At 37.1% G+C, this 14,151-nt stretch overlaps 1 long non-coding RNA gene across 1 annotated transcript in view; it reads right to left on the bottom strand.

The window, feature by feature from the left end:
- Positions 1 to 14,151, bottom strand: part of LOC116243706 (uncharacterized) — a 49,566-nt gene that overhangs the window by 19,055 nt on the left and 16,360 nt on the right. The window lies entirely within an intron of this gene.

Below are 14,151 nucleotides of genomic sequence, written 5' to 3'. Positions count from 1 at the left end.
ATATTCAAATATTGACTACTGAAAGTTATTCTAGCTATATCAGACTGTCCGTGTTTATAATATGAGCATTCTAAAGAATAGTTCTCAAAGCTCATAGTAACAAGACAAGGAACCAACAGAGCTCACTGGAGGTAAGTCACCAGCTCAGCCAGCAAGAGAAGCAGCACAGACCCAGTTAAGGGAGCAACATCATTTAGAAAAACCTGCACAAAAGCCTGCTAAAGGGAACCAACCATCACATCTTTCACTTGCAGGTTCAAAACAAGTTGACACATTCTAGAGCTGTATGAAGTTAATGTCTACCCCAGAAAAAAATCTTTACACTAAACCCAGGCAGAATTTGCATGGCTGCTTTTCACTGGAAAATATCAGCTGTGGGCAGACAGACAGAATATGATGAGATGGGACAAATATATACAGCTCATGTCATGACTAAATAAACTGTGCTGGATTATTTTCAGATTACTTTTACTGGCCAGTAATGTGAGTGAATTTCTTCTGACTTAAACATTACGTTTAAGTGTCTTTAAAACGCAGAGAAAATAGAAAGAAGTAAGTAAAGACAGCTTCTTGTCAAGCATCTCAGCACATCAGAAGCTCACATCTTGTAAATTAAACATTAGTAGCAGGTATGTTTTCAAGCATCCAAAGAATTGAGAGAACAAGAGACAGCAGAAGAATATAAGGAGTCAAAAGTAATGGATTCTTCTGACTCCGTACTTGACTAATCCACATTTCAATAGAACGGCCAATCAGGTAGGTCAATCATATGAAGCATCTTAAAACCAGTAGAAGAAAAATGCTCATAAATTCAGCATCATCCTTACTGCATGCATTCAGATTTTCATAATACTGGTTGGTCTTATTCAGATCACTACTCTTACACAATACCACTTCATGCTGATTTGGGCAGGAGTTCAGGGGAGATCCAAAGCACGCTTGGCATTCAGAACTCAGCCAACAGGGAAAAAGACAACTGCACTAAGGATGATCAGAAAGTTACATACCCCTTTAGTCTTCAAGAATGCCTGCTTTTTATCCTTACAGATTAACTGCTTTTTTTTTTCCCTCTTTTCTTTTTGTTGTTCTTATAGAAAATAAATATTTTCAAATATGTTAAGGAACCTGCTGTTTAAAAGTTAAAATGATCCTTTACAGATCTCCGATTGCATTTCACATTTGAGACTAGAAGAGCTCAGTGCTTCAAATTTCAGTCATTTTCCTGCCAGACATCCTGTGGCAACATTCATACATTTTAATGTATAATGTCTGTTGTTCAAATTAAGAAAAAGGAATTACATGCACATTAAGAAGAACTTTGCATACATTCTTCAGGGAATTTCTAGTTTGGAAAGTATTTGCATATATCTTTTTTCAAATGGCAAAAGTCTGGACTGTTTCACACATCTGTTGGTAGAAGATCTGAATCTTGGTTGCAAGCATAAACCAGTCTGGAAGAAGCCTACAAAATGCAAACTACAAAATGCAAAGCCTAAGCAAAAAGGAACAGTCAGATTCCAAGACGAGCAAAGGAGCTTTTACACTGGAATTTCCTTCTTAGTTTTATATTTTGCATTATTTCATTTATACAACTTTTTCTATAGTCCTCAATTCAAATATGAATTAAGGTCAAGGACAAATCCCTGCTCATCTTTTTGACTTGCACTTTGCTATGAGCATGTAAGTCTTTGATGCAAATACTAGCTATACACAGATATTGCTCACTTACAAAGTACTAGTTTTCTTTCCCAATTTTGCTTCAGAATAAATCAAATTATAGAAGTTCTTCTTTTCAAGCAAAAATGTATGGTCAAGCCATTTATTCCTTTGCAGAAATGATTTAGTTCTCAGACTACATAGAGATAAAATCAATTTTAACAAAAATATAACCCTGCATACATTTTCAGAAGCTAGCAGTGTTGGTGTTTTATTATTTGTGGTCACTGAGACTTTGAAAAAAAGCAAAACAGTTTTAGATACAGATATAAATAGCAAAGCATTTTAAGAATGAAAATCCATCTTACACGATTTTCCTCCTTTTTGCTACAGTCAGAAAATCAAGTAAGGGATTACTGTTGGCCAGTATTTCTTTTTTCCATCCTAAATTCCTGATCAAACTGCCCACAGATTGGCCTATAAAACACTTGGTTTTCCAGTTCTCAGTTAATTGACACAGAAGTCCAGTTCTTATAAATTCATGAGATTAATGCTCAGAACAGCATTCTCAGCTATTTTAGATGAAGCATTTGCTTTCTACAACTAACATGAAATATATTGCTTCTACAGATATTTCTGCAAGTATTGCTTGCTATAATATTAACAAACATTAAATAACGGTTTCCAAACAGAGCAAAACTAAAGCTGACATTTTGGTCCAAGCAGTTATTCATGATGTTCAGAGAAATATTTGCTCAGCTGTGCCCCTGTAATTCATATAGCTTGGAATACAGCACTAGACTACTCCATTTGATTTTTGGTCCTCATGACTGCATGCACTCTTGGTGGTGCATTTGCCAGTGCTGTAGTGGTGTTCTACAGTCCCTCAAGACCTTCTACACTTCATACATTAGCACATAAAAACACTCCTGAAATCAAGTTCAATACATTCTTTATTCTAACATACGTAATACCTTTTATTAAGGGACTTAGTAATGAGTTGGTGTCCTATTCCTGACAAACCAAATATGCAGAGCTAAACTGCTTCAGCTGTAAAGCCACTTCTGAGATCCAGTGATTCTGGGTAACTGAGCAACAGGGAAGAATTCCATCTATCTTCACATGGAGTCTTAGTTTCATGAAATCCAACAAGGACTAAGATTTCCCCAGTAATACTACTAGTAAACACCTCATTATTCTTCATGTATTCTCCAGGCTTGTTATAGTGAGGATGGTGAAGCCTAATTCCTGTGAAAATTCCCATACATCACTCATTAGACTCCTTGGAGACTGCTTACACCTCCTTTGTTTCTACTGTGTTCAGTTTCAGTGAACATAAGGCAGGTAGAAATTAAGGCTCCACTTGACCTACTAGCTTCCAATTTTTCAGCTAGAAAGTTTAAGGACAGTGATAACCTGTTTAAATTGTTGCCTTCTTAGTGTAATTATTTCCACTAGAGAAGAAACGATCTATGGCTGAGTTCAAGTCAAAAGGAAGAAACATTTGTATGATGAATGCTTCTACTCAGCAATTCCAGACAAGTTCATGCAAGTATTTGCTTTGGTAATATTTGTACTTTAAAAAGATGGATTTGCATAGAAAACTAGGCTAGAAAAAGAACCTGGCTTGCTACTTGACTCCAGAGAATAAATCCAATTAATGTTACTGCTTTGTATATTGTATGAACTGCACAAATTAAAAAGAACATGTCTAAGAAGAGGCTTGTAACTGCTTGCCTCCGCTTTCAGAAGATGATTATTCAGATATTCAGTAAGAAGATGATTTGCGCAGATCATGACAGATGCACAACATCAGCATATTCACTATGGTGCCATCGTCAAACAAGAAAATCATACAATTTCTCACCCACTAGCAACAGTTCATCATACAGATGCCAGCAATAAGTAGCTTTTCATCAAGCTATCCTCTGAAGCTGCAATAGCCAATTTTGAGATCCCGGTGGATATAAACCATGTGCGATAATCTGATGGCAACAGATTGCTTACAAAGCTAATAGCTGTATTATGCTGCAGCAGATGTTCAGGAAAAGCACCAGAATCTAAAAGGCAGCAATCCTTCCTGCCAAATGATCAATTAGGTTTCAGACTGGCGATTCCATTTCTCCGTTAATATATAAAACAACCATCACTAATATTTTTGTTTATATCAAAAAACTATTTAAAGCGATTTCCTGTAAAGTAGACAAATCTCTTGAAAAGACAAATTCTGAGATGCAGAGGGGCAAGAATTCAAGTCTTATATCCCAGATGACTGCTCTAATCATTACGTACTGTTGGTACAAGAAGTACCTCTCAGTTATTACTGATACTTGAGTCCTATTCACTTCTCTATTGGGAAGAGACTGGCTTTGAACGATGAATCACAAGCTGTGTCTGGACTTCCAAGTCTGAAGAGCTACCATTTGGACACAGACCCCTGCCAAGCATTTCCACCTGGACAGCAGCTCTTCTGGACCTCACAGGTTATCTTTTCCTCTTGCAGTGAATATGGAATCTTGAATTCTGCACAGTGGAAATAAACAGGCATCTCATACCTACACTTTTCAGCATCTGACTTGTTTTCTCATTACACCTGGTCCTTCATAGTAAAGTGCAGATACACTGAACTGGAAAGGCCATAAATATGAAATAAGTCTTAAGGAAAACATTTTACTTCCAATCTTCAAGACTTTGTTGTCCAAATTCATTTGAAGACAAAATCAAAAGGTACAGTCTAAAGGCAGCACTAAGCTATTTAATGACCACTTTGTTAAAGTAGGAGACTACTTATCTTACTGACACATCATCTTAGTCCAAAGACAGAACAGGGGAAATCAGCTTCTGTCTTTTCTGAGTCAATGAGATGGAAAAATTCTCAACTCCGCAATCAGAATTCAATGATGCTGTTATGTTAGAAGCTCAGCAGTAACTTTATATTTCTAGGAGCCAGATATTTGATCCAACACAATTGGGATCCTTGCTGTTCCATAAATTTGATTTCCAAAGGAATAGCTTGCTCAAGGTAGGTTTGACAAGCAGAGATGGTTACAAACGTGTCCTGGAACTGCTCACATTTTATTTACTGGAAAGCATCTGGTGATTTGCTAGAGATCTGCAATGCACACAAGACACAACCATATTCCATAGATTGCATTAAGGTTAGCATCCAAGTGGAAGAATGCACTTTAGTATAGTCTAAACAATAACAGTATTATCCAACATGGAAAAGAAATGATAACTGAAAAATTTAAGCAAAATACACAGGATAATATCAAAAGATGATGAAAAACAGGAAAATGGGAAGCATTTACTCATGTGCCTACAACTAGAATAGCATTCATTCATGTATCCATGGTTAGACAACTATAAGAGCAATCTCTATACAGAAGTGAGAAGTTAGACACTGAACACAAGTGACAGTTCATATTCAGTTCATTTAATTTAAAAAGTATTTTTCAAAAAAAACCCACAATGTTGTCGACCTGTCCACAGTCAAGAAAGCAAGCCTGTTTTGCAAAAGATGTTTCAAGTCATTAAGATACAGTGAAAGATACTGAAAGTGTCTATCCCGTCAATTACATCTCTTGCCCATCATATAGAAACACAGGGAGAAAGAAATGTACAAAAAGAATGAGATATTAGAAAACCTTTACGAGGCCAAGATGTTCTGGAATGACCTTAGGACTGTTAATCACTTAAATCAACTGTTAACTAAGGAGTTCAACAGAAACATTCATATTATCATCTCACCCCAAGAGCAGACAACTGACATGGAAATAAAACTACAGTACTGGCAAAGCTGCTACACATGGGTAAGCATTGAAGCCTATAAACTGCAATACAGCAGTGAGAAAGAATTAGCTTCCTTCTAAAGTGGGCATGTGACTAACTCAGCCCACAGCAGAGCAAGCTGTTACCTCAAAGGCAGGGAGTAAGGGTCACAAAACACTGGCACCCCAGCAGGTTTATCTTGCAGCAAAGGCAAAAAAACAAAAAACAAAAACAAAAAAACCAAGGATTTTCAAATACTTCTTCAAAACAGCAATGTGTCATTCTTACATTTATCTTAAAATAGTGATGAATTTACCTTGAAGTGATGAAAGATCTCATTATGAATACTAACCACTGTGCATGCATTAGTCCCAGTACAAAAGTCCTCCTTGTTTTATGGGGTTAGGAAAGAGAACAAGTCTAGAGGTAGATCTCTAGGAACCTCGATCAAAGGTGATTCTGAGTTGTGTGGTTGAACTACACAGAAAGCTCATGTTCTTTCTTAAAGTGCACTATAAGCAGTGAAATAAGGAACTCTCTTCAACACTTAACTACAACTAATTCTCATCTTCCCAATTGGGTAAGTTTGCCTTAAATCAGAACTCAAAGTAAGTATAGGCAATTTGCTACACACACACACACACACACACGCATCCAAACTATTTCCTGACTTCTTTCCAGAACACACATTAAAGAACTATACACAAGAATTTTTGAGCCTGAGGTGAAACAGACAATACAGGACAATGGATGATGTTTTCAGTGCGTAGAACTGATTCATCTTTCTGCCACCTACTGTCTTCATTATAACTTTTGTCCTCAGACCTGAAAAACATTAAGCCGTCCATGTTCTGCTAAGAGGTCTCTCATAGCTTCCCTTAAGCTTCTGCTTTCCAACTTTAAAGTTAATTGAACCTGATAGTAAAGAGTACATTGATTTAACTTTACAGCCTGTTCTTAACCCTGCTGCCACTATGCTTCCACCATCAGTAATGAAGATTCTGAAGTGGACAAAGGCACTGAGGCCTGCATGGTGAGACATGTCACTGAGTAGTTCAGTCGAGAAAGGAGAGCCCTCTAGATGAATATCAAGTACTAATGAAGGCCACAGCATACCTTGACCAGCATCAGCTGCTACATGACACTACTTACTACTGCTCCCTAGCTGCACTGCCCCATGCTACAGATTACTGCCTTCCCTTTCCTGGCATATCAGATTTGGCAGCTGTGCAACCATTTCTCTGGAGATATTCAAGACCCGCCTGGACGCCTACCTGTGCGACCTGGTGTAGGGATCCTGCTTTGGCAGGGCAGTTGGATTCGATGATCTCTGGAGGTCCCTTCCAACCCCTACGATTCTGTGATTCTGTGATTTGGGTTTCCTAATCATCTCTAGCTCAAAATAGGTCAAGCATTTCAAAGAACGTGATGATTAAGAAGGCAGTCAAATAGTTCTAGACTATGAAACTCTTTGGAACTGGTTCAGAAGCAGGATGTAAAACATTCCATCATTTGTGAAAATGCAGGTAAGGGTCTGCATTTGTCAGCTACGAAGTTCGTGCATTAGAAAAAACTGTTCTGATTTATGATGTAAATACATTTCCCTTCTGGTTTCAGTGGGCTTAGGCCTATTCCTAATGGCAGACCAGTAAGGCTAAGAGCTGACTGTATTATAACTTCAATTTCCCAATTTTGGGAAAGAACAGTTTTTCAACTGCATTTTTTTCCATTAAAAACACCACCAGAAGAGCTTGGGTGCTGGCAGGATGTCAGCACACCTCCCTAGAAAGGCCAGCAACCCACGTCAGTTTTGCTCTGCCTTGAAACATTTACATGGAACCTAGGAATTGCTAACCCTATCTTTAAGTTGCCATTCTGTTCTTTTGCTTTTTATTAAGCATGTGACAGAGCAAATAACTGAATGTATCTACTGAACTGACCTCAAATCCCTTCAAGTATTTTGTTCTTTGTTTTTAAATCTGTTTATTTAAAAATTAAACCTGAAATATTAGCATCCCTCCCAGGCATGTAGAATATTCTATTATCTGAGAACAAAGAGTGCTTCCTACTCATCTGATTTGTTGCTTAGGTCCTAGCAGTATGCCAGTGCACTAGTTCACATTTACCATTAACTTCTTGATGCTTTCTGAAGCTCAAATGACATTACCCTTTAAGTACACAAGGCTATCATCATTCAGAAAGAGGCAGCACAAAAAGTCACTGCATATAAAGCTAAGGTACAATTAAGCAGTTAAGAAGGAAAAAAAGAATTGTGATCAACTTGCTCCCATTCACCCCTTCCATGCAGAGCCCCGCTGGAGATATATTGACTCTGACATTCCTCACAACAGAGATAGGATAGCAGGCAAGTTCAGGTCAGAAAGAATTCAGTTCAGGCTCTATTCTTTTCTTTCAGACAGGAGTCCCATGCATCACAAAATTTCATTTGTGCCATACTATCTCTTACAGAAGTTTTGCTTTAAGTGATATCCCTTGAAACATCTTCTCAGGCATCATGTACCCCCTGTCCCTCCAAACTGTGATGTATTTGTTCCATATGTTAAAGTAACACGTATAATTGTTATCTCCCTTTGAGTTCCAGTCAATTACAACTGAGATGTCTTACTTTTTGTTAGCTACCATCAGCTTTTATTGGCTCCTATCAGTCACAAATACCAGCTCAATTCCCAGGAATATACATGGGAATACAGATACATGTATTGTAGGTGCACCAAAATAGATTTGTTTAAAATTTGTAAAACTGGAATTTAACAACTGAGAGTCTCTGTCTAACAAAAATAGTTTATGAAATAATTATTCTTAAAAAAAAAAAAGGGACTATTTTTAGGAAAAAGTTAAAACTTTTGTCAAGCAGACTGAGCTAGCTCTCCTTAAATTGCTCCACTTTTTTTTTTTTAATATACAAAGTAAGGTACAGTTTACTGCTTTGTTTCACATAAAATTTTGCTACAATTTCAGAAAAACACAGTGTTTTACACATATTTAACAGCTAGCTTGTGCTCACATCCTTATTAAGATTGACAGATGTTACAGAGTATATGCAGGTTATAGTGAATATATTATTTTATTGACCTGACTTCTAAGTTTACGCTACGTTCCCATTTCCGAGCCAGAAATGAAACTATGACTGACCAAGACCTTTATTAATTAGCAAATACAAAAGAACTGTTCTGTACAGGTTTTGGTCCTCCACAAGTTAATCGCTATTGCACTCCGCCAAATTTTCCACTGCTTTTATACTGCTTGAAACAAAACTGAAATCTCTCTATACCTTCCTTATTTTCATTGCGAGTCAAATGATATCCAAGTGCTCCAGAGAAGTTGTGAAACATTCCCATGGATCTCCTTTCTTTCTATTTCTGGAAGATGACTTAAGTCTTACTGGGCAAGCAGAATAGGTAGTTATTAGTTAGAACTAAAGCATCAGAGTATTAAAGTATGTAGAACAGCTATTACCACCTGGTATTTCTTAATTTACAGGGTTTCACTTAGAACATAACCAAAACATAGAAGTGATGTGAACTAAACACTAACAATTTAAAAAAACAAAGATTAGAGAAGTTTCAAAGATCTTCTGCAGCTTTAATATAATCCATTTTCAACACTGACTGTATGCTTGAGAAAATCTGACATTTCAACATGTCTTTAGTCAGTTCGTTTACTTCCAATCTCCCGCTGCTCTCTGATGTTAGAAAAGGTCAAACTTAAATTCCTTAAAATTTATTTAAATAATAAGAGTCAGTAAACTGGCCACAAACCACCACATAATTGCTCTTATTACAGCAGTTTAATCCAATTCAATGGGAAAAAGTTTTGGTTAGCTGTCTGCTATCAAACACATTCAGACGATTTCAACTCTAATCTAATTGACAAAACATTAAGCTGTCTGGTTCCTGATAGAAAAGCTACTGTACTCAAAAACTCACAGCTGATTTTATTTAAATATTTTTGAACTGTCTAAAACATTGTTAAACATCTTCCAGCAGGAAAGAGTGCACAAGCATACTAATATTTTGAGTTGTTTACAAGCTGTCAGAAAAATCAGTGTTTTTTAATATTAAACATTAAGTACCATCCAAAACTTAAGGTAGTCACGAAATCTCTCAGAACACAAAGTAAATCCTGAAGCTGAAGTTCCTGCAATGTTCGTTCTGTATATAGTTACCACTGGCGTTATACATTTTGCAGATATTCATATAACACACCAAACAACAGAATAATCTGATAATCAATGCAACGTGTCAAGTTAGAAAGAGTTTCTTCACCAGAGAACTTCCACAGAACCAGGGCTTCATTAAAAATACTGTTACTGATCCAGCTTTCCCCATGCTGCAGAGAACAGACTATTCCAACCCTGTCCTATTATGACTCAAGTACTTCGAGTTACAGATTCCTTATTTCTTGTTTATGTACTTTGTGTGCTTACTCAGTGGCAACTAGATTGATGCATGTTTACCCCAAGAGCAAACTCCTATATTAGATCTTGCTATAATAAACTATAAGCTCAAATCCACTGACCAGTTAGTGTAATCCCTAGAGAAGGAGCTTTAATAATTTTCTATAATTTCCACAGCAGCAATATTTTCATGAATTCCAACCCAGAAATATACCCAGACTCAACTGTATGAACAAACCTGTATCTGTCTCTTGAAAAGCCCAAAGATATCTGCAGAAAATACTCAAGTTTGGCTGTCTGGTGGGTGCACAATCTGTTTTGAAACACTGAGACAGAACGTAGAACAGAGGAAATATAGGCAACATCTTCCAAGTACACATATATCAGAACCCAACATGAAATGCTGAACTCTGCAAACATGAGAGGGTTTTGCTCAAAAAGTACAGTTACAAGCCAGGTGATATTTCAAAATCATAGGAAAAGAAATAACTAATCCATCACTGAAAGCAGCATAATCATGGCCTTCTGCAGATACAGCCACAGAGGTAACATGTACTGGAAACCACTCCAAGGCTGTTCAACACAAGCCAAAAACATGAGGAGACAGATAGGAAGCATGTTAAAAGTATAATCCTGACCTGAATTTAAATACTAACGTACACACATTTAGACTTCCTCTACAGTCAGAAGAAAAATTCATGGACAAGCTGCTTTAGATTCAGATCTTTAAGGGGCTGAATTGCTTTCTAGAACATCTGTTTGATCTTCAAGAAAAATCTCGAGAGGCTGGGAATCATAACTGAAGCATCAAGCCAACAGTAAGGTGCATTCACAATTTCTATGACGTAGTGTCCCAACTGGCCCACCAAGCTTTCCTTTCTCAATTAATATCAATGTACAACCTCCTGTGAAGAAGCCGCATGTATGTGCAGGCAGGCACAGTCTCCAGATGTTATCACAGATACGGACAGCCCGAGAATACAAGCACTCAGTATACAGTTAACTAAGTGCACAACAATTAACAAAAATTGCTTGGAGTTCTTTCTCACTGCCTCTGAGCAATAGATGCATTCAAGGATTTCATCCTTCCTTGTTCAGCAGAAGTTTCATGCCAGGAATAGCAGCAGGGGTGAAGGGGCTGTTTTGCAAGCCATTAATGGCTTGATAACTGTCTTTTGAAATCCAATATACGACACAAACAAGCAGAGCTTCCACCAGTTCACGATGATTATGCTTTTCTATTAACCATGAAGAATTTTACACTATGTTCTAAAGCATTTATACAAATACATAAAAGGGGAATTTATTCACAAACACACCAACTTAATTTCTGTGCATACAATCTAGAGCCGTAGTTACTCCTGTAAATTCAGGCTTAAAATATTACAAAATGCAAAATACGGGCACTTTAAGACAGTAAACAAGCTTGTCATTTTTAGCTTGTCATTTGAGGTAGTGGAACATCTGTAGTTGATTCCATGTTTCAATCAACTTCAGTACAGGCCTCAAAAAACATGAAAACATTTTCTAATTTTTTTTTTTTTTTTTTTTAAAAGAATCACGCACCCTGCCTTACTTTTTCTGAAGTATAACAATGCCCTTCCTATGAGAGAACAACTCGACTTCTCTCTTGTGACTCAACTAAAGAAAAAGCACATGTAAATTCCCAGAGAAAATGTCCTGGCACTGCACAGGCATCACAATGTTGAAATGATGGCACCAAGTTTTTAATTAGTTGCTTATTTTTAATATTTTTAATTATTAATTTGGAACAAAGCTACTAGCATTGTAAAAGGGAGCTCTCTCCATCTGAGTAACTGCCTTCTCTACTAAAAAATCTCAGCCATTTATGAGTAATGTTTACTACAGCCTTTGCAATATAATCCCTATAAATAGCACCTTCCTTGTCAAAAATCTATCAAAATACACTACCAAAACATTATTAATTGTTTCCACGTCACCAGATTAAAATGCAGAAACACAGAAAGAAATTGAACCCCTGCTATAGATGGGCAAGGAATTTCAAACCTCTGACCTAGCAGACAGATGTCTAAACCACAAAAAAAACCTATGGCCTGTTGAATAGAATGACCGTTCCCTTCTGAATAAGGAAACTTGTATGCAGATGTAAAGGAAACTGAGGTACTAACTGTGCATGCCTGTTCTGTTGCAAGAAAGGCTTTACTGCCCCCCCCAAAGAGCACTATCAGTAATGCTGCATTCAGAATCCATCATCACCATGAGCTGTTGTAGGGCATGACAGAAACTTCAGAACTGCTCTGGTACTACAGCCTTGCACCACATACATAAGTACTGCTTTATGCTGACAAGCAAGATTCACAACCATCATGACTTCTGCCTCCTAGCACAGAGCCACAGATGCCTTAATACACACACAGAGCAAAAAAAAAGCACAAAACGTTGTATAATTCAGTTCAGCTCCTACATCCCTGTCCCCAGGCCCTACCAACTATAAGCCAGCCAGATCACTGCTGTTTTCCTGTGCAGAAACGTTTTTGGAAGTTGCCATTATACCACAGCCTAGGGTTCCCAACTGAAAAAAGAAACCATGGGAGAAGCTGGTATTTTTCCTAGAGATAAGTGATGCAACATGGTTTTGGAGCATAAAATGGCAATAAACAGAGCTTGCTCTATATATTTTCTGGCTCGCAGATCAGTACCACACAATTAAATACTGCCAAATTAACTTGTGTAGCAACTGCTAATTGTTTTTAGATACTTTGAAAACAGAGCAATTGCTATCTGTTACTAATTATTTAAGGCTGACTCATTGTCAGGGTTTCTTAACACCTCAGGACTCCTCAGCCATTTTTCGTGTCACTGTTTGCCTTTCACACAAAAACACCAAAGCTTAGGAGTAACACTAATAAACAAAGCCTGATATGACTGACTCTTATTGCAAAACTTATATAGACAACAACACTGAGAAGCAATAGAGAACACTTGAGTAATAAAGAATTGCTTTTTGTCCTCAGGAATCTCAGTGTTTAGCTTTGCTAATTTATTCCACTGATACTCAAATTCCTAATTGAAGAAACATTATGCGATATTAAATGCTCACCTTACATTTCTCTACATTTCCAAGCTCCACAATGTCATGCTACATTCAGACCCATGGTACAGGTGGGGTGACCCTACCGTGCCTTATTCTTTCCCTATAAATTCAGTGTGGCATTTAACTCCCTCACAGAAATCTATGTGCACAGGTTCTGTGTACCCTCTAAATAAAGAGCAGGGAATTTAATACAACTGCTTGGCTTTTCTTGATAATATACTATATACAGCTACTACTGATGATTCATTCCCATTGAAGCATTCTACTCAGATAATATTGCTCTTCATATTGTCATTCCTGCACATTTATTCACTGCCAGGGCAAATAGTGTTAAGACAAATAGCAGACAAGCACCAACATACTGTGTTGGAAACAGCTGTAACAGGACATCAAGTAATGAATGTTTTTCAGAGTTCAGACATTGCTACAGAAACCCACCTGCTGCCCCCAGCATCTGAAATCCTTCTGTAGGCAGATGAGTTCTCAAGTAAAGAAGTAGTTGATGTATCAGACAATTTATTACATTTCACTGCTACCAGAAAAAGCTGCCATAACCCCACTCGTGCATATATAATTTTTAACAGTTGTATCCATAAAGCAGGACAAAATATGATCAAGTGATGTCATAAGATTTGCAAAGATATGACATTTATAGATGGACAACAATCCACATCCTTCACACCTTTTGTAGCATATTTTGAACAAAGAAAGCCTTATTTAATCTTATGTACCGATTTTAATACGAAAGTAAGTACTATTTCCACCAAAGAACTACGGCTATAAAAATACAAAAAGCAAAGACCTTACTACTTCAGGCCAATTTTGTTCACATTTTAGTCAGAAGAATGAACAGTGCAAAAAATATGGGATTAAATGAGATAGAAGTGCCCTGAAATTAGAAGGTTTTCCCAAAATTCAGTCCCATCATTTTGAACTTGCTTCAGTTTTATCAGCTTGCATGAACAGAATCTGCTGTATAACATGTAGCAGCCATAGTCTCATCTCAATTAAAAAAAAAAAAATGGAAGAGATATTTTATGGTCATGTGTTAAACCACAGACTGAAATAGTTCTGCTAGGAAAAGTCATTCTAGGACAGCTTAAAACATGGTAAGATTTGTGACCAGTATTTTTGGTTGCTAGTAGATCATGTAGGTGTTAACATCATCAGGATCTTTAATTCAGGGTTTTGTTTGCTGCTCTTCAAAGACAAAGTGATCTACCGTAACTTC

Source organism: Phasianus colchicus, chromosome 13, assembly GCF_987193195.1.
Source record: "Phasianus colchicus chromosome 13, bPhaCol1.hap1.1, whole genome shotgun sequence".
Classification (NCBI taxonomy): domain Eukaryota; kingdom Metazoa; phylum Chordata; class Aves; order Galliformes; family Phasianidae; genus Phasianus; species Phasianus colchicus.
The sequence above is the reverse complement of the archived record's forward strand: the minus strand, read 5'-3'. Positions and strand labels throughout refer to the sequence as shown.